This window comes from Oryctolagus cuniculus, chromosome 6, assembly GCF_964237555.1.
Source record: "Oryctolagus cuniculus chromosome 6, mOryCun1.1, whole genome shotgun sequence".
NCBI lineage: Eukaryota > Metazoa > Chordata > Mammalia > Lagomorpha > Leporidae > Oryctolagus > Oryctolagus cuniculus.
The window spans coordinates 156,815,180-156,841,850 of record NC_091437.1 but is presented as its reverse complement, the minus strand read 5'-3'; the positions used below and the strand labels follow the sequence as shown (position 1 = coordinate 156,841,850).

At 38.1% G+C, this 26,671-nt stretch overlaps 1 long non-coding RNA gene across 3 annotated transcripts in view; it reads right to left on the bottom strand.

The window, feature by feature from the left end:
- The window catches only part of LOC103348134 (uncharacterized), a 192,432-nt gene that overhangs the window by 15,981 nt on the left and 149,780 nt on the right, over window positions 1-26,671 (bottom strand). For 2 of the 3 annotated variants that reach the window (XR_011389341.1, XR_011389340.1), the window contains 2 exons: window positions 6,490-6,533; window positions 4,835-4,942 (listed from right to left, as the gene is read on the bottom strand). This is a non-coding gene — a long non-coding RNA (uncharacterized lncRNA). The remainder of the gene's footprint in view (window positions 1-4,834; window positions 4,943-6,489; window positions 6,534-26,671) is intronic. The other variant, XR_011389342.1, reaches the window with a different exon arrangement.

Below are 26,671 nucleotides of genomic sequence, written 5' to 3'. Positions count from 1 at the left end.
CTGAAGTGCAAATTTATTTCTGTTGCTAAAACTATATCACAATATTTGAACTTGCTCAATAATCAAAATGTGTTGACTCAAGTCATAAGATTATTGAATTAATAAGGATGATTATAGGGATAGCTGTGATAGTAACAATGGTTTAATTTATTATGTGTTTTCCATGTTTTTTACTACAAGTGCTTTAATTTAATTTACGTTATTTAATGCTCAGACCCTATTAGCTATGCTATGGTTATCCTCATTTTCAAAATTTGGAAACTGAGAGATAAGGAAATACTAAACTTGTTCTCCTCTTCAAAGAGCTCAATTCCCTACCTCATCACCTATTCTTCCATTTGAGTTCCCACTGACATCATAACATGGTTTATCTCAGAACTCAAAGTCCAAACCACCTTGATTTGCTGTGTGGAAGGAAGTGAATGTAGTCAACAGAGGAGTCATGGTGAGTTCTAACAGAGATTATTTACTCAGCAAATTTGCAAAGAATACAATGAAAAACTAGGAGCACAATTATGTTTTCAAATACTATGTTTTCCTTTGCTTCATACACAACTCTGATTATCTTAACAGATGTTCCTGGAAAATGTCCAATGTATTAATGTGAAGAAATGATTAAAAAGCCTATAATGAACAGTACCAAGCGCTGCAATCTTTGTGTTTAATTTCCCAGCATCCAATTTATAACCCAGCCTTTCTGGCCTGTGATCTAATCCTTTATTCACTATAATTTGTTTTCATTTATTCTATTATGTTGCATGAAAGAGCCTAAATAATGCAGTGGATCTCTGGCCAGATCTTCCTCAACATTAAGGTCAAAGTTAGACTTGCAGATTCTTGGTGGTTTTCTAAAAGTGGTCTTCTACAATTTTGATTTAAATACTTTATGAATCCTTAGCACTGTCAGTCTGCCCATTCTCAGAAATGGTGGCAAAGTCTAAATAAATATCCATGAGCCCATAGAAATATAAATATATAATGAATTAACAAATACATAATTCATAAGACACATCTCCCATGCCCAAGAATTCCAAATAATTTGTGTATATAATTCACGGTCAGAAGATGGGACATTTTCATTCTTATTATGGACTACACATAGTGAATTTCTTCCAGAGAATACAGTAGGCAAAGGGGGGAAATAACCAATTTTAACAAGGAGGAAGCTAACATTACCAATGATGGGTCATGTTGAGATTAAAGTCAATTGATGTGATGTTATGAGACAACATTTTATCTCTGTGCTTTTCCAGCCCAAAACATGCAATCTTAGTCAAACACACACACAGAAATCAGACAAGTCACAACAGAGGGATGTTTCACAAAATGCCCAGCCATTGCTCCTTTAAACTCTTAGGCTCATCAAAAACAAGGAAAGTGAGTTCTCATAGGCACCATAAATACTCACAGGGAAGGATAAATAGTATCAGAACATGCCAGTGACTACAGATCTCCAGTTCAGGTCACTCCTGCTATCAGAAATCTTCAAAAATTAGGGAAGGGCTGAGCACCTCTTTGGCTGATATCCTGAAAGCTGCCTCCGTGGTGTAATGTAGCAGAACCAGGAGGAAGAAGGGCAAGTTAGGCAGAAGTATCCCTGTAAGGACAGGCAGCAGGCTCATCTCATGGCTGCATTATGCAGTGATCAGGCATCCAAGGAGCCAACATAATCAGTCCACCTCAGATAGCACCTGTATCAATGTGGAATACTAGGCTATAGGGCAAGCAAATATTGTAACAGAAGGTGACCACTAGTAGAGCTCTGTCTGCTATGTAAAACTGGGGTCCTCGGAAGTGGAACTACCTTGAGTTTTGAAGGACCCCCATATCAGTACTCTAGACCCTGTTCCCAAGTCAACCATCACAACTGATGGGACTGAGTCTAGGGTCATTGTTGACAATGCATGTGGGACCATGAATTTTCTTTTAGATAATAGTAGCTACCTACTCTGCTAACCTGCTATTCAGGTCAGCTCTCCTTCCAGTCCAGCCAGGTAATTGGAGTCAATGGGTACCTTCCCCAAAAGATTCACACCTCACTTATGCTTTTTCAGTAACGTACATGAATAGGCTTATCTAGAGGTTAACCAAAATGTTTGGCCTCACACATACCTGGTCAGGACTTAAAAATCTGCCTGATTATTATTAATACTAAAACCCCTCTGTCAGTCCTGTTTGCCATTGGAAGGGTAGAAATGGGACATAACGTAGCAGCTTACTTGGACAGTGATGCCACAAAGATTTAGAAACAGCCCTCACCTATTTTGACAGGCCCCTGTAGAGGACCTAAAAGACCAATGTTTTGAGGTGGGTGGACAGATGATCTAAAAGGTAGTTTAGTTTCTAGTCTATTGCTCTACTTGGGACCCCAGTTTTGGGCATAGGACTATCATCCTTAATTTCATAACTAAATGTAGTTACAAGGTATGCAAGGAGAAAGCACTATTGATCTGTCAGGAAGTAAAGTATTCAGATCCTATCCTCACCTCTGGAGAAAAGACTGGCCCAGGGAGGTTCCAGGCCACACAGCATATTCCTATTCCTATTCAAGACAGTTCTGGGCATTTCTTATACTAACAGATTATGGATCTCTAGGTACAGTAAAACTCTTAAACTAGGCTCTCAAGAGCAAGACAAAACCAGGCCTCTTCCTGGGTGAAAGAGAACAAAACACAAATTTCATACAGTTAAAAGCTACCATAATAGAAGTTACTAAACTCAGTACTTCATAAAAAGCTTGCCTAAGGGCCAGTGCTGTAGGGTAGTCACTCAAACTACTACCTAAAATACTGGCATCCCAAATGGGCACTGGTGTGAGTCTTGGCTGCTCCACTTCTGATCCAGCTCCCTGCTAATGCACTTGGGAAACAGAGGAAAATGGCTCAAGTTTTGGATGCTTGAACCTACCTGGGAAACCTGAAAGAAGCTTCTGCTCTTGGCTCCAGCCTCACTGACCCTGGCCATTGTGTCCATTTGGTGAGTGAAGCAGTGGATGAAAGATCTCTCACTCTGTCTTTTCTCCTCTATATAATTCAGCCTTTCAAATAAATAAATAAATCTTAAAAAAAAAAAGGCAGGCCTTAGACATGGTAGCTCATGCCCATGGGAGTATCTGTATCATGTTCCATGAAAAATGCTTTGGGGTTCAACTACACAAGTACAAAACCATATTCACCATTTGTTGGATGAAGCCAGACAATTCCATGATTAGGCTGAATAGGGTTAGCATTTCTGGTCCCTTGCTGGGTCATGGAATTCGTGACTATTTCCTCTCCTTGGCCTATACTTCACACACTCTTGCTGCTTCTCTCTGGACCATGTGTCTTTAATGCACTTGTTTGTTTTGTTTCTGGAAAAATACAAGCTGTCCAGATCCAAATGGTTGTGAGGCAGGGCTTTCAGTTTATCCAGCTGGACAACATGACTGGCCCTCCCTCCAGACTATGCAGGACAATCTTTCCCAGACCACTTCCAAACACGTAGCACAGACAGCAGGAGAAGAATACCCATCACAAGCTCTACTCTCATATGCTGCTTAGACACTGAAGATGGACCTTCACCCATCCTTTTCCTATAAGATTCCTCCCAGAATCCTACAGGAACGTGAAGTACCAAGGTAGACTTAACCTAAGTGTGTGAGGAGGGACAATGAACTAAATTAGAATTTTTGTGTGTCTGAATGAGAAAAAAGTGTAGAAGCAAGCCTTGGAAGCAGATCAGTATTTGCATATCAAAAAAGTCTTGCCTTTGTTCAATAATCTTGGTGGGTAAGCCTTAGCCCTCTCCTGGTGACAGCTTAGCAGAATCTTCCCTGACTTGCACCAAATGGGTTATTAAGTCCAGTAACACAATGTTGATGAAATTCTGGGAGGAATTTCAGGAATCCTACCTCCAGGAAGCCCTCACCCAGCAATAACGCAGAAAGGGAGTGGGTGGAGAAGAAACAGAAGGCCAATACCTGTATCCATAGAAACTCCAATCTGAATACCAACTGGGCTCTCTGTTCTTTCCTGAGATGCCTCCCTAGTTTGTCAGGCGCAATGTCCTCATTAAACATGACGAGTATGCTCATAACTGGGTGGGGGGAGAGGACAAACAAGGAAAGTGTTATCAAAGACAGCTTCTACGGGCCATCAAAGAAGGAGGTACCTTTCTCTGAAGGGAGGAGAGAACTTACACTTTTGACTATGACCTTGTCTAAATAAGATCAGAGTCGATGAACTCAAAAGGCTTCCATAGCCTTGGCAACTCATGACAAGAGCCTAGGGAGATTACTGACGCTATAAACAAGAGTGTCAATTGTTAAATCAACAACAGGAGGCACTGTGCCCTTATTCCCCATGTAGGATCTCTGTTCTTAATGTGTTGTACTATGTGAATTAATGGTATAACTAGTACTCAAACAGTACTTTATACTTTGTGTTTCTATGTGGGTGCAAACTGTTGAAATCTTCACTTAGTATATACTAAATTGATCTTCTGTATATAAAGAGAATTGAAAATGAATCTTGATGTGAATGGGATGGGAGAGGGAGCAGGAGATGGGATGGTTGTGGGTGGGAGGGAGGTTATGGTGGGAAAAAGCCACTGTAATCCATAAGCTGTACTTTGGAAATTTATATTTATTAAATAAAAGTTAAAAAAAGACAGCTTTTAGAGGTTCTTGTATTTGCACAAGAAAGAATTCAGATAAGAGACCAAGAGTAACAATACCTTGGGAATCCATAACTGATAACTTTTTAATTAAATGTTTATTAATAATAATCATACCATGACTGGCAAATTTTAAAAATTATAAATTAAATTTCATAAGATTAAAAACTTCTAAACTTACCTTTCATTAGGCAGAACTTAGCCACATGGCCTCATCAAGCTACAGGAAAAGTTAGGAAGTATGTTTCAATTCTGGGATTCTATGTGACTACATACAAATTCTATAGCACTAGAAGAAGATGTGATGAACCCAATGTTACATCCCCAGTCACAAACAATAAACACAAATACAGAGCAAAAACACAAAAAAGTACAGCTTTTTCCCAAATAAATGCTGCAATGCTTTGACTGAATTTATTAATCTATTCTTTCTATCATGTAAGAATTAATTTTAAGGGTCAGGATTGTGGTGCAACAGACTAAGCCACCACATAGGATGCCAGCTTCCTATACTGGAGTGATGGTTTGAGTCTCAGCTGCCAAGCCCCTGATACAGCTTCCTGCTAATGTTTCATGGAAGGCAGCAGAAGTTAGGCCACCTACCTGGGGCCCTGACATCCATGTGGGAGACCTGGGTGTAGTTCTTGGCTCTTGGCTTCATCCTTGCCCAGACTTGGTTGTCGTGACCATTTGGGGAGTGAGAAAGTAGATGGAATATCTCTTTCTTTCTCTCTCTCTCTCTCTCTCTCTCTCTCTTTCTCTCTCTCTCTCTCTCTCTCTCCTATTTCTCATTCTCTTTGTCACTCTGCCTTTTCAAATAAACAAAAAATACATCTTTTAAAATTATTTGTGATAACTTAAAAATTTATTAAAGTAGCAAAATAAAAAGCCTTTGCATAATACTGTCCAACTCTACAAACATTTGCCTCTTTTAGCATCTAATTTGAGTATTGACATTGACATCATTTTTCCTTCTGGACTCTGAGTCCCACTTCTGATGAAACTGCCACACAGAAAACCTGACAAAGTATTTGCTTAACATACACATGTATAATAAAAGCATGAACATATAAATGAAAACAATCAAAACATCCACCTTTGCAAATGACTGTTAGGAGTAAGAATTGGTTTGTTTTGATTCTACTACTTTGTGAAAGCATCGCATGATATGTATTATGTATAGGAACTCATAACCACACACAAAAGCTCTTTAAAGTAGGGACTATGGTTCTAGTTCCTAGGCTAGAAAAGTGAGGTTTGGAGCTTCAGTTATATGTCCAAATTTTCATGATGCTAAAAAAAGTGTTGAAATCTTTATTTAATGTATGCTAAACTGATCTTCTGTATATAAAGAGAATCGAAAATGAATCCTCATGTGAATGGAAGGGGAGAAGGAGTGGGAAAGAGGAGGGTTGCGGGTGGGAGGGACGTTATTGGGGGAAGCCATTGTAATCTATAAGCTGTACTTTGGAAATTTATATTCATTAAATAAAAGTTAAAAAAAAAGTGTTGACCCAATTGAAAGAACATTAAATGAATTCAACTAACTACTGAGTAGTTGAATTTGAACAAATCCTTCTCTTTATCTAAACTTTATGTTCTTCATCTGAAAAATAAAATATTAATAGTGTACTATGTGTTATTTCTATGATCACTTGTCCATCAAGGAGTCTGTCTAGCATGTTTCTTTTATGTATATGATTTAACCTGTGGGCAACACAGCTACCATGAATTATAAGCATCTTGTCTTCCTCCATCTTAGCAGGGCTCGATCTTGGGTTCCCTGTCACAATCATAAAAATCCTGCACCAGGTTTTATAAACAAGTATCACTTACCTTCCCTTCCATAAACTTGAGGACCTTGTGCAGTTTCCCAGATTCTAAGGAAGCAAAGTTTTGAACATTGGCATGTTTCAAACTATATAAGAGTGTAGAAGTTAACTCTTCTCTTAAAAATGACTCAACAAACATCTTGGAACTAGAGTAATGGCAACAACTGATTTTTATCATATATCAAGAAACAAAGGCACACACTCTTTCCCCATTTCAGGATATAACAATAAGTGCCTATGCTCAGGCTAGAAAGAAAGGAAGCACAATAAATAAGGTAATGAATCGTGAGGCTGGTGATCTTAACAAAAGGCGGCACTGTGACATTTATAAAAGTTTTGTTTATTATTTTTTATTGCCTTGGGTGGAGAGGAGGAAATGTCCCTACTTCCCTGTCCTTTTTAAAGATTTGTTTATTTTATTTGAAAATCAGAATTATAGAGTGAGAGGGAGAAAGGGAGATCTTCACTCCCCAAATGGTCACAATGGCCAGCGCTGGGCAAGGTCCATTCTCTGCTGCTTTCCTAGTTACATTAACAGGGAGCTAGATCAGAAGTGGAACAGCCAGGACTCGGACTGGCACCCACATGGGATGCTGGCACCACAGGCAGCAGCATTACCCACTACAACACAATGCCTGTCCCTTCCCTATTTTTTTTGTTTGCAAGGCATTTGAACAATGCATCTCTGAGGTGTAGATAACACAGGATTCTACCTTTGACTCTATTATGTTTTGGGGGATTGTTATAATTAGATTTTTTTAAGATTCTCTGGGCTGAAGCATTTACTTGTAATATTTTGCTAATTTAAAAAAGGAATCAGGTTATCAACAAGAAAAATAAGTTTGATTCAGAGGAGAATTAGAACAACAGAAAGAACTCTAGACATGGAATCCTAATATGAGATAGAACTTGACTCTGGGACTCTCAATGACCACCAAAAACTCACATAATTCCTATTAGCCTACCCTATACTCCTAGACTGACACTCTGTTCAACTAGAAGACCATTTGGAGATCATTTCTACTTTTGTAGACACCCTGAAATTTTGGTTTATTAAACTTAAAATAATTTCGCATGTATTTTACCCCTTATTAAAAATGTTAGCACCTTTTAGGCCTTTGTAGCATGCCAGAAACTAAACCAGGTACAGCATTCTCTCATTTCATCTTCACCATGGCACGCGGGTTACCGCTGAAAACACAGACTCAGAGTGGTAAGTCACACAGCAATAAAGTTGGTAGACCCTACATTTAATTTAGGTCCAGTTTATCTAAGCAAATAAACTGGGAAAATAGGAGAGCACCACAAACTGCTATGGGGACAGTAGCAGGAAGATGGACAATGGCCCATGGAGTGTGTCTTGATATCCATATGTCCAGACCAGTATTTCTAAAACTACACTCATCCCTCAGCCTATTTCATGACGTTACCAGGTCTTCTAGCTTTCTGGGCTCCCCTGGTGTTGCTGATACCCTGCATCAGCATCTCAAGAGAGCACTTAACTGGTCCTAAGCACTAATATCTGTGAAATCAGAATTTGTATATGCAAAAAAAATCTAATAGAACTCGTGAAAACACATTAAATGCATACCTACTAAAAGGCTATCTTTAGTCTACCTAAAACTGTTTTGAACATAAGCTGTTCACCTTGGGGATGTGTGGATTTGCTGATAGTAATCCTTCAGTAAACATTCTCTAAACTGCAATCAACCAGCTTCTTTCTTCACAATGACAGGATTTGATCCCAATAAGGAAGTATACTCCAAGATTCCTAATCATGCCCCCTTTGCTCACACAATTCATAGGAGAGAACGTTGTAGACAAAAAGAAATCAAGTGCAAAATTCTAGTGATGAATCCAGTAGGAATTCTACCAAGAAAGCAAGAAACTCTTGCTCAGGTAACCTGCAATCCAGGAGCCAGATACATGCTAGAGCTATTGGAGGAAGTAACGTTCCAGGAAAAAACTAAAGGTGAGCATTGCCCACGTGTGCAAGTGAAGGTGAAGGCTACGGATGTGGCATTCCAGAACAGACAGGCAAGGGCAGAGAAAGGGTGGAAGACAAAGAACTGAGACAGCTGCAACGGAAAAAGTGAAAGTCAGTGTCCCAAGGGACCAAATGCCAGAGAGTTTCTACTTTTTCTTTAAGGAGGGATCTTTCTAAGTTTATACCAGGTCTTCCTGTGGAACATCAGAAAGTTGTTTGCTTACATGAACCAAGTAAGTAGATATGTGCAATCTTCCTGACAAAGTCTTACTTAGTCTTTTTAAAATCTGATATTTAAGAAACCCTTTTGGCATTGGAGACACCTATGTGAAATGGATTAAATGTGACCTGATTGTAGACTTGGTTGCTGTGCCCAGGATGGCAGATCTGTTTAGAATTTCCCTGATAATATAGAATAGTATCGATTTCTCACTAAATTTGCCATGTACTGTTCCTGATAAATATCCAGAATAAATAAGGAATTAAAAAAATCAACAATAAAAATAGAATAATTCCATATAAAAATTGAGTGAAGGATCTGAAAAGACATTTCTCAAATGAAGAAATATAAAAGATAAGGAAAAAAAATGCTCAATCTCACTAGCCACAAGGAAGATGCAAATCAAAACCACAAGATGTTACCTCACTCCTGTTAGGTTGACTACTACCAAAAATGACAGAAAGTAACAAATGCAGATGAGGATGTTAAGAAAGGGGAATTATAATGTACTGTTTGTGGGAAAATAAATTAGTGCACTCACTTTGGAAAACAGTATGGAGTTTCCTTTAGAACCTCCATATAATCTGTCAATCTCACTGCTGACTATGTATGTAAAAAAGCATGACATCATTATACAAAAAGATGCGTATTCCACTGTTTATTGTAAAACTATTCATAATATCCAAGATATGGAATAAACCAAGGAGTCCATCACAGATAAATGGATAAAGAAAATGTGATATATATGTAAATACTATTGCATTGCATATATATACATATCTACAAAACATATATAAAGAAATAACATGCCATTATATATGCATATATATGTATATGCATTGGAATATTATTCATCCATAAAAGAGAATGAAGTCTTGTTATTTACAGCAAAATGAACAGAATTCCTGGACATCATGTTAGGTGAAACAAGCCAGACATAAAGAAAAGTAACATGTTCTTGCTCATGTGTGGATGCTTAAAAATGCAGTCTGACCACAGAATGTTGATTACAAGAGGCTGGAAATGGTATTGGGGATTGAAGAAGGATTAAGTGTTAGTATTATACAACATAATATAATAACCTATTACATATTTTATGAACAAATGAAAGAAGCAGCTCCAAGTCTCTAGTCATAAATTATTGTCAAAAAGGAGAAATGTTGACTGCCCTGATTCCATCCGTACACATTGTATACATGTATCAAATTTTTGTACTGTGAATCTTTAAAAAATTTATTGCACTGTTGCCCATGCTGGTGAGAGGGAAGTTATGGGGGGGAGCCATTGTAATCCATAAGCTGTACTTTGGAAATTTATATTCATTAAATAAAAGTTAAAAAAGACATACATTTATTGTTTATTCAATTTTTAAGTATAAAAGATATGAGAAAAGTATAAATGGAAAAAATAAAATAAATTTTAGCAGGATTTCACTGATATGAAATGAGAAAAAAATAACTCAGAGACTACCAGAAACGAAGTCAGGCATTATATAAATCCATTTGGATTTATATCTGGCTCAGCTGCAGATTTACTAACTAATCCTTGTCTAGTTATTCACCTTCTCATAACCTCAGTTTACTTGAAAATATGTATTATATAATAACTTAAAAACCTCACAGAGTTACACTGGACTCTAAATGAGATGATAAGTTCTTAGTAGAGTGTCCATTTAATGGCAGTGTTTTTCTTAAAAATTTGCCTTTGTAACAATTTGATCAACTGTCTTTATCAGGTCCAGAGAAGCTTAGTATACAAATAACCATGATTATGATCATGATTGAGATCTGTAATTTTACAGCGTATTATGTTCCCAGGCACCTTTTGGAACATTTGAGAAAATCACAGGCAGAAATGAACAATAGCAGTGATCATAAGAAAATTTCCTCAACGTTGCTTTGTATTTGTCTTCCCACTTCAGAGGATGCTAATCCCTCTTATCTACAGGAATTTCAAGTCAATTAAGAATCTTGAAGCAGATAGAATCCTTTCATTCCACAGATGACATGAGTTGAGTCAAAGTGCAAAGTCAAGAAACTGAAAAATTCAAAATGATATACCAGGGAAAGCTGAGGGTAGAACAGAAATGGAGAAGACTCTACCATTTTTTGAGAGCTCATGAAAGAATCCTGATTTCCATTTTATAGATGGTGTGATGGTTACTTTTATGTGTGAATTTTATTGGCTAAAAGACACTCAGAAGACTGATAGGAGAGTATTTCCAAATATGTCTGTGGGAGCATTTCTGGAGAATAGCAACATTTGAATCAGTAGACAGATCAAAGTTGATAAGCCCTCAGCAATGTGAGGGCTTTTGTTCTATCTGGTCCTCCAGTCTATTGAGGACCAGATAGAACAAAAAGACAGAGGAAGGGTAAATTCACTCCCTCTCTTCTTGTGTTAGGACATTCATCTTCTGTCCTTGAACACTGTAGACAATGACTCCTGTGCCATGCAAATCTAGAACTTACAATAGTGGCTCCCCACTTGCCACTGTCCTACTAAAGGCCTCCAATGGGAAAGTAGACAATCAACTCCCCTGGTTGTTATACCTTCAGACCAAGACTGAATTATAACACTGGTTCTCCTGGTTCTTCAGCTTTAAGACCACAGATCATGGGACTGCTTGGCCTCCAAAATCACACGAGCCAGTCCACATAACAGATTCTCTCTCTCTCTCTCTCTCTCTCTCTCTCTTTCTCTCTCTCTCTTTCTCTCTCTCTCTTTCTCCACACATACACATACACACACACACACACACACATACTTGCTAAGACTTCTTATATACAATGTCTAGATTTTTAGCTACATAAATTGATCAATCTAATTAAATTTTACTAAGATATGATATCAAATTCTTGCTCAGATACAACAAAATGAATATTTTGCTTCTCATTTATCATGCTGGGTGTTATGCTTCATCAATTAATTTGAAGAGAAGAGTAAATATTTGATACAAAATCATTAATTCTTGCTGTTATTCCATACCCCCAAGAAATGCTTCACAGAGGAACAGATTTTTACTGCTCTATCTGATCTTCTTGAGGGATGGTAGAATCATGCACATTATTCCATTGAAAAATGCTCACTGGACTTATGAGGATAGATTCACTTAATGTCATATGTAGGGAAGAGATATCTATCTTCAAATTAGAATGTATAATATGATAGTGCTTCTTTCCCAATAAAAAACAAGGAAATGGCTACTATAAATTTAAAATGATCAGATAGAAGGCACATATCATCATATCTGAAAACTTTAAAAGATATTTGAAAGAGAACCTATCTTAGAATTTGAGACAGATCTGATTATGAGTCTCAGCTCTGCCATAAATAGCCATGAGGCTTTGGACAACTCAATTGTTCAATCTGCACCCTGGTATGTCTAAGTGTCAAGCAGGGAGAGAAATTCTTACACTCAACATTATCTTTTCCCCAAACTATTTTGTAAAGAACAAACGAAGTTATAAATATAACAATATTTTAAAAAATCCAAAATGCCATCAAGATGCAATATTTTATTATATTTTCAAGAAAATAAGATAATAAAGAGATCTATGATGTGGTAGAAAGAATATAAGATTTAGGATTAAACTTAGCCCCAAATTCTGAGTTCACTCCTGTTGAACTTTACAAGCTATTTAACTCCTTTAAAAGCTTACTTTCCAAGATATCATAATTATTATAACATTATATAGTATTATAATTGCATTGGGTAATAATGAGGAATTAGATTTATATAAAATATTTAGATTTTCCTGAAACTTTGAGTGAATACTTGCTGAAGCTTAAACATTTCAACAATGTGTTAAAATAGAACATGTACAACAAGAAAAATAGAATGGACAATTACTACATTGACTTAAATTATAAGTACATCATCTTTCTACCCCCAAGGAACATGTCATTTATTGTGAAATGGAAGATGAACTCAGGATCTGAGGATACGATTTCTTAATATAGCATAATAGTCTCCTTATTATGTGAGATAGAGAATATCATTATTTCAAAGCAGAGATCTTCTCAGTAAAACACAACTGAACTTTGAGAAAGAACCTAAGACATTGACTTTGGATTGATTTTGACATTTCATTGGATGATCATAGATAATTTTCTTAAACTCTTTCCCCTCATTAAATGGATGGCCTACCTGCACCAAAAGTTAGTGGTGCAGGTCACATACAACCTTGTGTTTATAAGTTCTAAAATAATGACTGAATCAACAACACATGTTGTTGGATTGTTGATTTGGATATTGAACAATTCTGTAAAAAACATATACAGGACAAAATTTCAACTATGTTTATAAATTGTGCAAGGAACCAAAGTTGGTATCTGCAAGTTATCATTATTAGGAGCCATAAATCCTTAAGTCATAACACACGTAATATATCAGTAGAATGAAAAATAATTAGAAGCCACAGCCTATGAGTAAAATGAGTAAGATAGGCCCATGAGCCTACAAGAATCACACACTCTCTGGAATGGAAGGAGGGTTGTGGTCAAAGTGCATACAAATGGCCAATAATTTTCACTCTTCAAGTAATGAATGTCTGCAGTCCCTCTCACTAAAGAGGCAGAGCCTCCCCACCCCTTCTCTCTACCCTGGCCTTGTGACTTGTTTTGATTTCTGGGTTGCAATAAACTGCCAATTCCAGGCATAAAGCTCCAACAGCCTATGGGTCCTTTTGTTCTATTGGATCCCCAGCATCCCTAGACTCTCTCATCTATCCCACAGACAATGTGAACTTAAATATACTTGTGGCTTTAAGCCATTGAATGTTTACGTGATTTTTTTAAATACAATAATAGCTAACCGACACAGGAACTTTAAAATACACCTACTTCAGGAGGCAGAGGATGGCCTAGCAGTTAAGAAGCCACTTGGACTTCCGTATCTGAGTGTTTGGGTTCACGTTCTCGCTACATTCCCAGATCCAGCTTCTTGCTAATGGCATCAGGTAATGTCACAAGTACTTATGCTCCTGACTTCATATGAGAAACCCAGATTGAGACTTTGGCTCCTGGCTTTGGGGCTAGTTTAGTACCAGCTGCAGCAGGGATTTTGAAAATAAAACAGTGATAGGACAGGCAAGAAGAGAGACGGTGAAATCTAGTGCGTGCTCTCTCTCTCTTTCCACCCCTCACCCCTTAAAAAAAAAAAAAAAAGAAAAGAAAACAAATAAATTTAAAGAATCTAGTTCAGTCTCCCACACAACGTTGTAACTCTATCTCCAGCTCTCTATCCATTTTTCTTCTTGCCTCTGTTAGACCACATGTCTGGACATGTCCTTTTTTGATGTGCAGACACATCTGATATAACTCATTCCATTTCTGGACATTCTGACTGCAATACTTATCCATTACTCAAGCAGAGTTGGTTCCCCAGAAACTTCCGTCTCTCAGACTTAGTCTTGCTCTTGGTGTCACACAGGAGTAATAGGAGAGGTCAAAGGGACATCTACACTTCTCTACCTAAAATAACTCTCAAGTTCACAAAGTGCAACTAAAATGCAACTATTTCTGATGCAGTCCTAACTCCCAAGAGCATAAGAAAACAATTTTTTTTGTTGTATTTGTCTTCTCTTTATTCTGCTTGGTCTTATTTCTGCTGTAAAAGGAAAAGTAACATAAACCTTAAGGCATTCAGATCTGGCTGAAGAGCCCAAAAGAGTGTTTTAGGCATGGAAAGCCAAGACACTCTGGTAAAAAAAAAAAAAAAAACCTAAATGAAAGATCCCTGCGAGTGAGATCCCAGTGGAAAAAACGGGCCATCAAAGAAGGAGGTACCTTTCTCTGAACGGAGGAGAGAACTTCAACTTTAACTATGACCTTGTCTAAATAAGAACTTCTAAGATCAATCCCATTCAAAAAAGCCAAAAACAGAATCAAATACCTTGGAATAAAGTTAACCAAGGACATTAAAGATCTCTACGATGAAAATTACAAAACCTTAAAGAAAGAAATAGAAGAGGATACCAAAAAATGGAAAAATCTTCCATGCTCATGGATTGGAAGAATCAACATCATCAAAATGTCCATGCTCCCAAAAGCAATTTATTGATTCAATGCAATAACAATCGAAATACCGAAGACATTCTTCTCAGACCTGGAAAAAATGATGCTGAAATTCATATGGAGACACAGGAGACCTCGAATAGCTAAAGCAATCTTGTACAACAAAAATAAAGCCAGAGGCATCACAATACCAGTTTTCAGGACATACTACAGGGCAGTTGTAATCAAAACAGCATGGTACTGGAACAGAAACAGATGGATAGACCAATGGAACAGAATTGAAACACCAGAAATCAACCCAAACATCTACAGCCAACTCATATTTGATCAAGGATCCAAAACCAATCCCTGGAGTGAGGACAGTCTATTCAATAAATGGTGCTGGGAAAATTGGATTTCCACATGCAGAATCATGAAGCAAGACCCCTACCTTTCACCTTACACAAAAATTCACTCAGCATGGATTAAATACTTAAATCTACAACCCAACACCATAAAATTATTAGAGAGCATTGGAGAAACCCTACAAGATATAGGCACCGGTAAAGACTTCTTGGAAAAGACCCCAGAAGCACAGGCAGTCAAAGCCAAAATTAACATTTGGGATTGCATCAAATTGAGAAGTTTCTGTACTGCAAAAGAAACACTCAGGAGAGTGAAGAGGCAACCGACAGAATGGGAAAAAATATTTGCAAACTATGCAACAGATAAAGGGTTGATAACCAGAATCTACAAAGAAATCAACAACTCCACAACATCAAAACAAACAACCCACTTAAAAGATGGGCCAAGGACTTCAATAGACATTTTTCAAAAGAGGAAATGCAAATGGCCAACAGATAAATGAAAATAAGTTCAAGATCACTAGCAATCAGGGAAATGCAAATCAAAACCACAATGAGGTTTCACCTCACCCCGGTGAGAATGGCTCACATTCAGAAATATACCAACAATAGATGCTGGAGAGGATGTGGGGAAAAAGGGACACTAACCCACTGTTGGTGGGAATGCAAACTGGTCAAGCCACTATTGAAGTCAGTCTGGAGATTCCTCAGAAACCTGAATATAACCCTACCATTCAACCCAGCCATACCACTTCTTGGAATTTACCCAAAGGAAATTAAATTGGCAAACAAAAAAGCTGTCAGAACATTCATGTTTATTGCAGTTCAATTCACAATAGCTAAGACCTGGAACCAACCCAAATGCCCAACAACAGTAGACTGGATAAAGAAATTATGGGACATGTACTTTATAGTATACTATTCAGCAGTCAAAAATAATGAAATCTGTTCATTTGTAACAAGATGGAGGAATCTGGAAAACATCATGCTGAGTAAATTAAGTCAGTCCCAAAGGGACAAATATCCTATGTTCTCCTGATCGGAGACAAATAACTGAGCACCAAAGGGGAAACCTGTTGAAGTGAAATGGACACTATGAGAAACAGTGACTTGATCAGCCTTTGTCCTGACTGTTGATGTACGATGTAATACTTTATCCCTTCTAGTACTTTATTTGTTCTAGTACTATTGGTTGAACTCTGTAATTAACACACAATTATTCTTAGGTGTTTGGATTTTAACTGAAAAGTGATCCCTGTTAAATATAACAGTGGGAATAAGAGAGGGAGGAGATATACAATTTTGGACATGCTCAATTGGACTTGCCCCAAATGGTGGAGTTAGAAACATACCAGGGGATTCCAATACAATCCCATCAAGGTGGCATGTACCGATGCCATCTCACTATTCCAAGTGATCAATTTCAGTTCACAATTGATCACACTGATAGGTTTAAGAGTCAAAGGGATCACACAAACAGACTAGTGTCTGAAAATACTAACTGATAGAATAAAAAAGGGAGAGAACGATCCATCATGGGAAGCGGATACACAGCAGACTTACAGAATGGCAGATGTCCTAAACAGCATTCTGGCCTCAGAATCAGCCCTTAAGGCATTTGGATCTGGCTGAAGAGCCCAGGAGAGTATTTCAGGCATGGAAAGCTAAGACACTCTGGGAAAAAAAAAAGACCTAAATGAAAGATCTCTGTGAGTGAGATCCCAGTGGAAAGAACAGGGCCATCAAAGAAGGAGGTACCTTTCTCTGAAGGGAGGAGAGAACTTCCACTTTTGACTATGACCTTGTCTAAATAAGATCAGAGTCGGCAAACTCAAAAGGCTTCCATAGACTTGGCAACTCATGACAGGAGCCTAGGGAGATTACTGAGGCCATAAACAAGAGTGTCAAATTGTGAAGTCAATAACAGGAGTCACTATATACTTACTCCTTATGTGGGATCTGTCCTTAATATGTCGTCCAATGTGAATTAAAGGTATAACTAGTACTCAAACCGTACTTTACACTTTGTGTTTCTGTGTGGGTGCTAACTGTTGAAATCTTTGCTTAATGTATACTAAATCAATCTTCTGTATATAAAGATAATTGAAAATGAATCTTGATGTGAATGGAATTGGAGAGGGAGCGGGAGATGGGAGGGGTGCAAGTGGGAGGGAAATTATGGTGGGAAAAAGCCACTGTAATCCATAAGCTGTACTTGGGAAATTTACATTTATTAAATAAAAGTTAAGAAAAAAGTAACATATTCTAGAAAATGTTTTCCCCCCATGGAAACCAAGAGAAGTGAGAATTTTCAGAAATAAATCTGTCCTGGTAAAATGGAGTGGCTTACCCCAGAAGTTCTGAGTCAGAGATGAAGAGTGAATAGTGCAATAATCTTTGGTAAGTAGGATCAAATGCTCTTGACCTTTAGGTGGCTCAGGCTGCTTTGTTTGAGAAAAGATGTGTACTAGGTGTGGTGAGCGCAGCATGTGCATCCAAGGACTACTTCCCGAACCATCCTTACCATTGCAGAACTTCTGTCTGCAGGTTCAACCTCATCAACACATGGGTCCAATTTCAGTGTTTGAGGGCTGGGTTGAGTTCTGGAGTTCTTGACATTAAGTCATTTGAAGTCTGAGCTGGAGAATTCCTCATACATTTGATATGTCTTCTTCCTCAGTCTCCCGTTTGGTGCTTGACTGTGCTACCCTTGGTTCATTTTGTTTTCCTCAACAATGGGAATTGGATTTGGATAATCTTATCTATAGCCAGACCCTCGATGTTGGTGTTAGTACAATTTCACCAACATCTGGGAATATACTTTCCAACACTGTATTAATCACAAAATTATTAAAAAGAACAGAATTTGGAGATAGAGAAGTTTCTGCCACTTCTAAGTGACTGGTCAATTGGCAGGTTATTAAACCTCTCCAATGTTAAGATTCCTTTTTTTTTTTTTGAGTGACAATCATATTTCTAATTCATACACATGCAATAATGATTAAATATGTTACTGTAGGTAAGTCTCCTGATAAGTCTCCTGACATAGAGCCTAGAACATAGGCAATATGTCTGAGGACTAATCTTGTTGTCTATTATTATGCCAACACTTTTTCATAAATTATAAAAATATTTGTAATCCAAATGTCTCTTAGTCCTAATTATTCCATGTTTGTAAAAGGCAATCCAAGATTGGCCTTAACACTAAGTTCATTTGAGTCTTGATGTAGTGATGAAAGGTGTACACTGAAGGATGGCAGGCTCCTATGCAGACACCATATTGCATGTAAGAAAAGCAGTTGAATATTCCTTTTCTGCAAAGTTACTCTGACTCCTCTCTGAGTTGTAATGTAATACTCATGCAATATCTTGGCCTTCAGATCTTCCAAGAATCAGGAATATAAAAAACAAGAGGCATGTCCATAATAAATTCAATCAATCAAATCAAAACATAGTCATATGTGTGGCAGGGTTCCAACTTGGCATCCAACAGCATATTAACTATAAAATTCAGGTTGCTTGAGAAGAGTACACAGACTGCAAGGAATATCTTAAAGGAAATTATTTGCATGGAGAACCAAGAAATATCTTGAAATAATTTTTTTCTGGAGGGAAAAGAGAGATGCAGCACTAACATCTGCTCCAAAGCAGTGAGGCAGCGATGGGGAAGCAGTAATTCTGAATACACAGGAAATGTTCAATTACATCTAACAGCCTTGCTTTCTTGAACACACTCTTACTTCCTACAAAGAAAGGATTCCAAATAAAGCAGAAAAAACCAACATGTACCCTTGGGAAAACTAGTAAGAGATGCAGATTCAGCAGTTTGGGGAGCAAAGGAAGATGGCAACTTCAGCAGAGCTTGGAGACCGCAGCCCGGCCTCTATCACCTTGACCCTTTTCTCAGATTTCTGGGCAGTGGACAACACCACAGAGACATATAACAGAGGGAAATTTGCAAATTGGGAAAATGAAAAATATGATGCTAATCCTCAGAATATTAGATTTCCTTTGGGAATTCTCTAAAATACTTGTAGTGAGTATAAGAAAGGAGACAGTATAGTTCCGGTAGTTTATCAAAGTGCACAAAGAAGAAAGACTCTTATTTATTCTTCCTGTGCCTCAAGTCTTACCAATACATATACTATAGAACAGGGACTACTGTATGATGTGTTATAATTTGGTATAGCATGCTATATATTTCTTTATCAAACATCGTATAGTATTTTTAAAGCATTTACTTTTCTCATATATGTAGCTTATGCTTATCGTAACAAATCTGGAAAATCTGTGAGCAGTAAATTCAAACAGAAAAAAATCACCAATATATCACCCAAACACAATCATAATACAGATTTTTCACTAGTTTTCTGTCATTCATCATACAATATGAATTTTCATTATTGGAGTCATAATCCCTCAGTAGTCATTAGGAAAGGGAAACCAGTAGATAAAAGTGCAAGTCAAAATCAAGAACTACCCTAGTTAATAACTAGAATTCAGTCAAGTCAGGATGTCCCCGAGATTGGTAGAGGGGCTGGCATCAAAGTCCGAACAGGGATTCAAGCATGCAGAGTCCACAGATAAGACACTGGGACAAAGTTTCAGAAAAGAGCTTTAGAGAGGACAACCCAGGGTTTTTGAGAGGTCCCCCTAGGTGATTTGGTAATGATGGACTCTCACACTTAAAATGAAGTCTTGGATCTTCCTTGCCTGAATTGTATGAGGCTTACACATGGCCTAGACATTTTGGCATCAAGAAATCATGTAACTTCACAGGATTCTTATTCCATTTCACACTGGCCCTTCATTAATTTATCCATTGAATACTTAGTGAGGACCAACTATGTGCCAAGTACTATAAAAGGTTCTGGGAATACACAAATGATGAAGAAAGACAAAATCCTGACCTTCATGAGTCTCACATTCTAATGATTAACACAACAAATGAACTATGAGATGACAGATACTACAAGTATATGATTTGTATTAGTTGAGTCTAATCTTTGCAAATCTGAGATGATCACTTGAGAACATACTCAAACTGGATCAGTGTCCAAGTGACCCTTTGTACTGGTGGATCTGAGCTCAAGCATAAGAAGAAGGGGGGTTGATTTTGCCTAGAACTTTCAGGGAAGAATGTAAAACAGAAATAAAAACATTTAAAATAATCAGTCCTGAAGAAGAAGTATAACATACTTTACATATAGCTGGAAGAATGACTATTTTAAAAAGCAAATTAGAAATTCTTACTTCCCTTCTTGAAAACCGTGATTGGCTTCCACAATACTTATGGGACATGCTCAATTGGACTTTCCCCAAATGGTGGAGTTAGAAATGTGCCAGGTGGCATGTACCAATGCCATCTCACTAGTCCAAGTGATCAATTTCAGCTCACAGTTGATCATAATGATAGGTCTAAGAGTCAAAGGGATCACATAAATAAGACGAGTGTCTGAAAATACTAATTGATAGAATCAAAAAGGGAGAGAACGATCCATCATGGGAAGCAGGATTCACAGCAGACTCATAGAATGGCAGATGTCCTAAACAGCACTCTGGCCTCAGAATCAGCCCTTAAGGCATTCCAATCTGGCTGAAGAGCCCATGAGAGTATTTCAGGCATGGAAAGCCAAGACACTGGCAAAAAAGAGAGAGAGAGAGAGAGAGGACATAAATGAAAGATCTCTGCAAGTGAGACCCCAGTAGAAAGAATGGGTCATCAAAGAAGGAGGTACCTTTCTCTGAAGGGAGGAGAGAACTTCCACTTTCACTATGACCTTGTCTAAATAACATCAAGTCAGCGAACTCAAAAGGCTTCCATAGCCTTGGCAGCCATGACAAGAGCCTAGGGTGATTACTGATGCCATAAACAAGAGTGTCAAATTGTTAAGTCAACGACAGGAGTCACTGTGCACTTACTCCTCATGTAGGATCTCTGTCCGTAATGTGTTGTTCAATGTGAATTAATACTATAACTAATACGCAAACAGTATTTTACACTTTATGTTCTGTGTGGGTGCAAATTGTTGAAATCTTTACTTAATATACTAAATTGATCTTTTGTATATAAAGAGAATTGAAAATGAATCTTGATGTGAATGGAATGGGAGAGGGAGCAGGAGATGGGAGGGTTGCGGGTGGGAGGGAAGTTATGGGGGGAAAGCCAATGTAATCCATAAGCTGTACTTTGGAAATTTATATTTACTAAATAAAAGTAAAAAAAAGAATAAAATCAAACTTCTTTCCTGACTTCCATAGCCCTCAGTAATCTGGCTTGTGACAATCCTTCTGATTTCATTTTGTACCCCTTGCCTCTTTGTCATCTCCATCCTAGACTCTGACTTATTGTCTAATCTTCAGTTGTCAAGATGATCCCTGTTACAGGGATTTTGACCTATGTGTGTTTCAGAGAGGCTTTTCTGATACCCATTAGACTCTATAATAACACGCTTTGTAATTCTCCAATTGCGTTTGTCATTAGTTGATATTTCCATCTATCTATCTCTGTCTCTCTCCTTTTCCCCTCTCATTTTTCCACCTTTTCTTTTTCCTTCTACCCTCTCACATTAGCAAGCAAGCCTTTTGAAAACATGAGCCCTTTTATCTTAGTCACTTACATAGCCACAAAACATGGTTTCAAAAATTATTTGTGAAGAAACTTTTCCTTTGCAATACTTATTAAATAAATGACTATTTTTTTAACAGGTGGAGAAGAACAGACAGTAAAGACATCGGAGACCAAAGCTGGCTTCAAGGAAAAAGGCAAATTACCTATCAGTACAAGAGGCTATAAGCTTTCGCACCCCATTTTTTCTCTTAAATATGGATACACCATATTCTCTCATTTTACAAGTCACAGGTATCTGTTGGTGGAATATTGTATGCGCTTCTGATACTTGTTCTTTCAGAAAGACTTAATGGTGCCTGAGATATTCCTTGAAAGGGCAAGGGCCAGTCAAGGTAGCTGTTCAATTCCAGACTGACAACACAGGACTTTTCTGCCTTGAAATATTAGGTTTAGAAGAGGTAGGAACAAAATCTGGAGTGGTTTAGAGGGAGTAGATTTTATTCAACAAAACCCACAATCTCATTTTTTAATTCTTCTGAAGTAAAAAAATAAAAAACTCAAAAGAAGGCACATTTAGGACAAATAAAATTTCATTACTCTTCATTATCATGATGCTTATGCTTACAAAAACTTTTTCGTGGATCCCTAAAACTTCTGTATGGTGAATAACATTACTTCTTGAAATTTAAGGCAGCAGGGCTCTGAAAATAGTTTCCCTAGTAAGTGTGACTGGGCCAAATTAAAGTGTCATTAATAACTTTTTAAAATAGTGGAGTGGGGTCAGTATTGTGGCACAGTGGGTTAGGCTACCACTTGCAATGCAAAAATTCCATATGAGAGCCAGTTTGCTCCACTTCTGATCCAGCTCCTTGATAATGAGCCTGGAAAAGCAGCAGAAAGTGGCCCTAGTATTTGGGTCCTTGCTACCTGCATTGGAGACCTGGAAGAAGACCCTGGCTCCTGGTTTTGTCCTGGCCATTATGGCCAGCTAAAGAGTAAATCAGGGAATGGGAAATCTCTCTCTCTCTCTCTCTCTCTCTCTCTCTCTCTCTCTCTGTGTCTGTGTGTGTGTGTGTGTCTATGCCTTCAAATAAATGGATGTCTTTAAAAAAGAAGAAATAGGGGATTAATAAATATTTCCAAAACTGGATAAAATCTGGATGAATCAAGACCAGAGTCCACCTGAACGCCTTTATCACTAAGAGCCTAATTCTTTATCATTAAAGGTGAAGAGAGACAATTCGCTTGTATTCCCCCAAAGTACAAAGGCCCTCATCCTTGAACTATGATGAACAGAACAAACTCAGAAGTTTAACTTACAATCAAATATGATAACATCTCTACACTGATGTTGAAGGGAATTAATCTCAGTGGCAAAAGTGATCGAGAGCTCCTTGCTTCCATTGCTGGACGAAATGATGGGATAGCGTAAAATCCTTTCCCTCAAGTCAACCCTAAAAATCTAAGCAAGGACTAGGTACACAACAAACCTTGGAACACTGATTTTGGGTTCTGGTCAAGATTGAGTAACACATTCTACTCTCCCACTACACGCGACTAGAAACCAGGAACATAATGTGTTCAGCAGTCATCTGAGGAATTTAGATGGCATGTTGGGGATGACTTACTTCATTTTCCTCCCTCTACTGTCTCTCAGCTTGGACACAAACACAGTCTAAAATTCATATGTGTGGACAAAAATAGTACCACATTGCTATCGTTGGTTTGCCAAAGCCTCATACAACAAACATTTACTAAATCACAGTTTAGAAATAAACAGCCAAGGTGACAGCAGAACTGATTCCTTCTGACGGCCATGGAGAACAGGTCTGTTTTAGGCCTCACTTCCTTGCATGTAATCTGCCTTCCCTTCTTCCCTTTGCACACATCTATGCCCAAACTTTCCTTTCAATAAGAATGAAAATCATTTGATTAGCAGACCACCCTACTCCTTATTTGGTTACATCTACAATGCCTGTTTTCAAAAAAGATCACATTTTGAAGTGCTAGGGATTGTTTTTTTTTTTTAACTTTTAGTTAATAAATATAAAATTCCAAAGTACAGCTTTTGGATTACAGTGGCTTCCCCTCCCCCCCCCCCATAACATCCCTCCCACATGCAACCCTCCCATCTCCCACTCCCTCTCCCATTCCATTCACATCAAGATTCATTTTCTTTTTTTTCTTTTTTTAAACTTTTATTTAATGAATATAATTTCCAAAGTACAGCTTATGGATTACAATGGCTTCCCCCCCTTAACATCCCTCCCACCCACCGATCTCTCTCCCCTTCCAATCACATCAAGATTCATTTTCAATTCTCTTTATATACAGAAGATCAATTTAGTATATATTAAGTAAAGATTTCAACAGTTTGCACCCACATAGAAACACAAAGTGAAAAAACTCTTTGAGTATTAGTTATAGCATTAATTCACAATGTACAGCACATTAAGGACAGAGATCCTACATGATGTGTAAGTGCACAGTGACTACTGTTGTTGACTTAACAAATTGACACTCTTGTTTATGGCATCAGTAATCACCATAGGTTCTTGTCATGAGCTGCCAAGGCTATGGAAGCCCCCTGAGTTCGCTGACTCTGATCATATTTGGACAAGGTCATAGTCAAAGTGGAAGTTCTCTCCTCCCTTCAGAGAAAGGTACCTCCTTCTTTGATGACCCATTCTTTCTATTGGGATCTCACTCACAGATATCTTTCATGTAGGTCATTTTTTTTTTTTTTTTGCCAGAGTATCTTGGCTTTCCATGCCTGAAATACTCTCATGGGCTTTTCAGCTGGATCCGCATGCCTTAAGGGCTGATTCTGAGGCCAGAGTGCTGTTTAGGACATCTGCCATTCTATGAGTATGCTGTGTATCTCACTTCCCATGTTGGATCGTTCTCTCCCTTTTTTATTCTATCGGTTAGTATTTGCAGACACTAGTCTTGTTTATGTTATCCCTTTGACTCTTAGTCCTATCATTATGATCAATTTTGAACAGAAATTGATCACCTGGACTAGTGAGATGGCATGGGTACATGCCACCTTGATGGGATTGAATTGGAATCCCATGGTATGTTTCTAACTCTACCATTTGGGGCAAGTCAGCTTGAGTATGTCCCAAATTATACATCTCTTCCCTCTCTTATTCCCACTCCTATATTTAACAGGGATCACTTTTCATTAAATTTCAACACTTAAGAATAATTGTGTATTAATTACAGAATTCAACCAACAGTGTTAAGTAGAACAATCAGAAAAAAATACTAAAAGGAATAAAGTATTAAGTTATTCATCAACAGTCAGGACAAAGGCTGATCAAGTCACTGTTTCTCATAGTGTCCATTTCACTCCAACAGGTTTTCTTTTTGGTGCTCGGTTAGTTGTCACCGATCAGGGAGAACTTATGATATTTGTCCCTTTGGGACTGGCTTATATCAAGATTCATTTTCAATTCTCTTTATATACAGAAGATCAATTTAGTATATATTAAGTAAAGATTTCAACAGTTTGCACCCACATAGAAACACAAAGTGTAAAATACTGCTTGAATACTAGTTATAGCATTAATTCACATTGAACAACACATTAAGGACAGAGATCCTACATGAGGAGTAAGTGCACAGTGACTCCTGTCGTTGACTTAACAAATTGACATTCTTGTTTATGGTATCAGTAATCACCCTAGGCTCTTGTCATGAGTTGCCAAGTCTATGGAAGCCTTTTGAGTTTGCTGACTCTGATCTTATTTAGACAAGGTCATAGTGAAAGTGGAAGTTCTCTCCTCCCTTCAGAGAAAGGTACCTCCTTCTTTGATGACCTGTTCTTTCCACTGGGATCTCACTCACAGATATCTTTCATTTAGGTCTTTTTTTTTTCAACCTATGAATCTTGAGGGCACCCAATTCATCACATAGCCACATCCATTAAAAACCTCTGCGTTCAATCAAAGGAAAAGGAAGGGAGTCAAAGAGAATGGAGTAAGTCCTTTAAAGTTTGACTTTGTTTTTTCCTTCTCTCCCAACCCAGGCTACAGGTCATCCCATGGAAGTAGCAGTAAAAATGGGAGCAGAGACCTAGTAGGAACCTAAAATTCCAAGGTTAGAGGAAACTTACCTAGCAGAATTTTGGAACCAAAATGTGGAAGGAATATCTGTTGCTTTATATTATTTTCTATCCCGTCATGGTTGATACAAACTCAGCTACAAGGAGTGCATGGCAGGGCAGGACTCCTTAAATTTCAGTTTCCCACACTTAAAACCAAAGCCGCAGTGGGAGTTGAATAGTATGGCTGTTCGGCCAGAATCTGTCAGGGAAATCACAAGGAAAGAAACCAGTCCCACAGGCTGGTGAGGGAATAGTGATCACCTCCAAGCTGTGAACTGAGGGACCTTGGCCCCAAATTTCCTACTTGTGGAACTATACTTGGTAAATCCTCACCATAGTCATTTTTTAGCATTTTAAATTTATTTTTCTAAGGTGAACGAAGGTCATGTTTTTTTTGTTTTTTGTTTTTTGTTTTTTGTTTTTTTTTTTTGGACAGGCCGAGTTAGACAGTGAGAGAGAGAGACAGAAAGAAAGATCTTCCTTCCGTTGGTTCACCCCCCAAATGGCCACTACGGCTGGTGCTGCACTGATCCGAAGCCAGGAGCCAGGTGCTTCCTCCTGGTCTCCCATGGGGTGCAGGGCCCAAGCACTTGGGCCATCCTCCACTGCCTTCCCGGGCCACAGCAGAGAGCTGGTCTGGAAGAGGAGCAACCAGGACAGAATCCAGCGCCCCGACGGGGAGTAGAACCAGGGGTGCCGTCGTCACAGGTGGAGGATTAGCCTAGTGAGCTACGGCGCTGGCCCATGTATTTCATATATAAAGAGAATACTTCCCATCCAATCTTCCCTCCAATCCACACTCCCACCTCCCTCCTCCTTCCTTTGTTATTCTTTCTTTATAGTTTCTTTTTAAAATTAGAAGAATGATCTGTTTTCAGTTTATTTTGTATGCATAAGATTTAACACTACACTAAGTAAAGAGTTCAACAAATAGA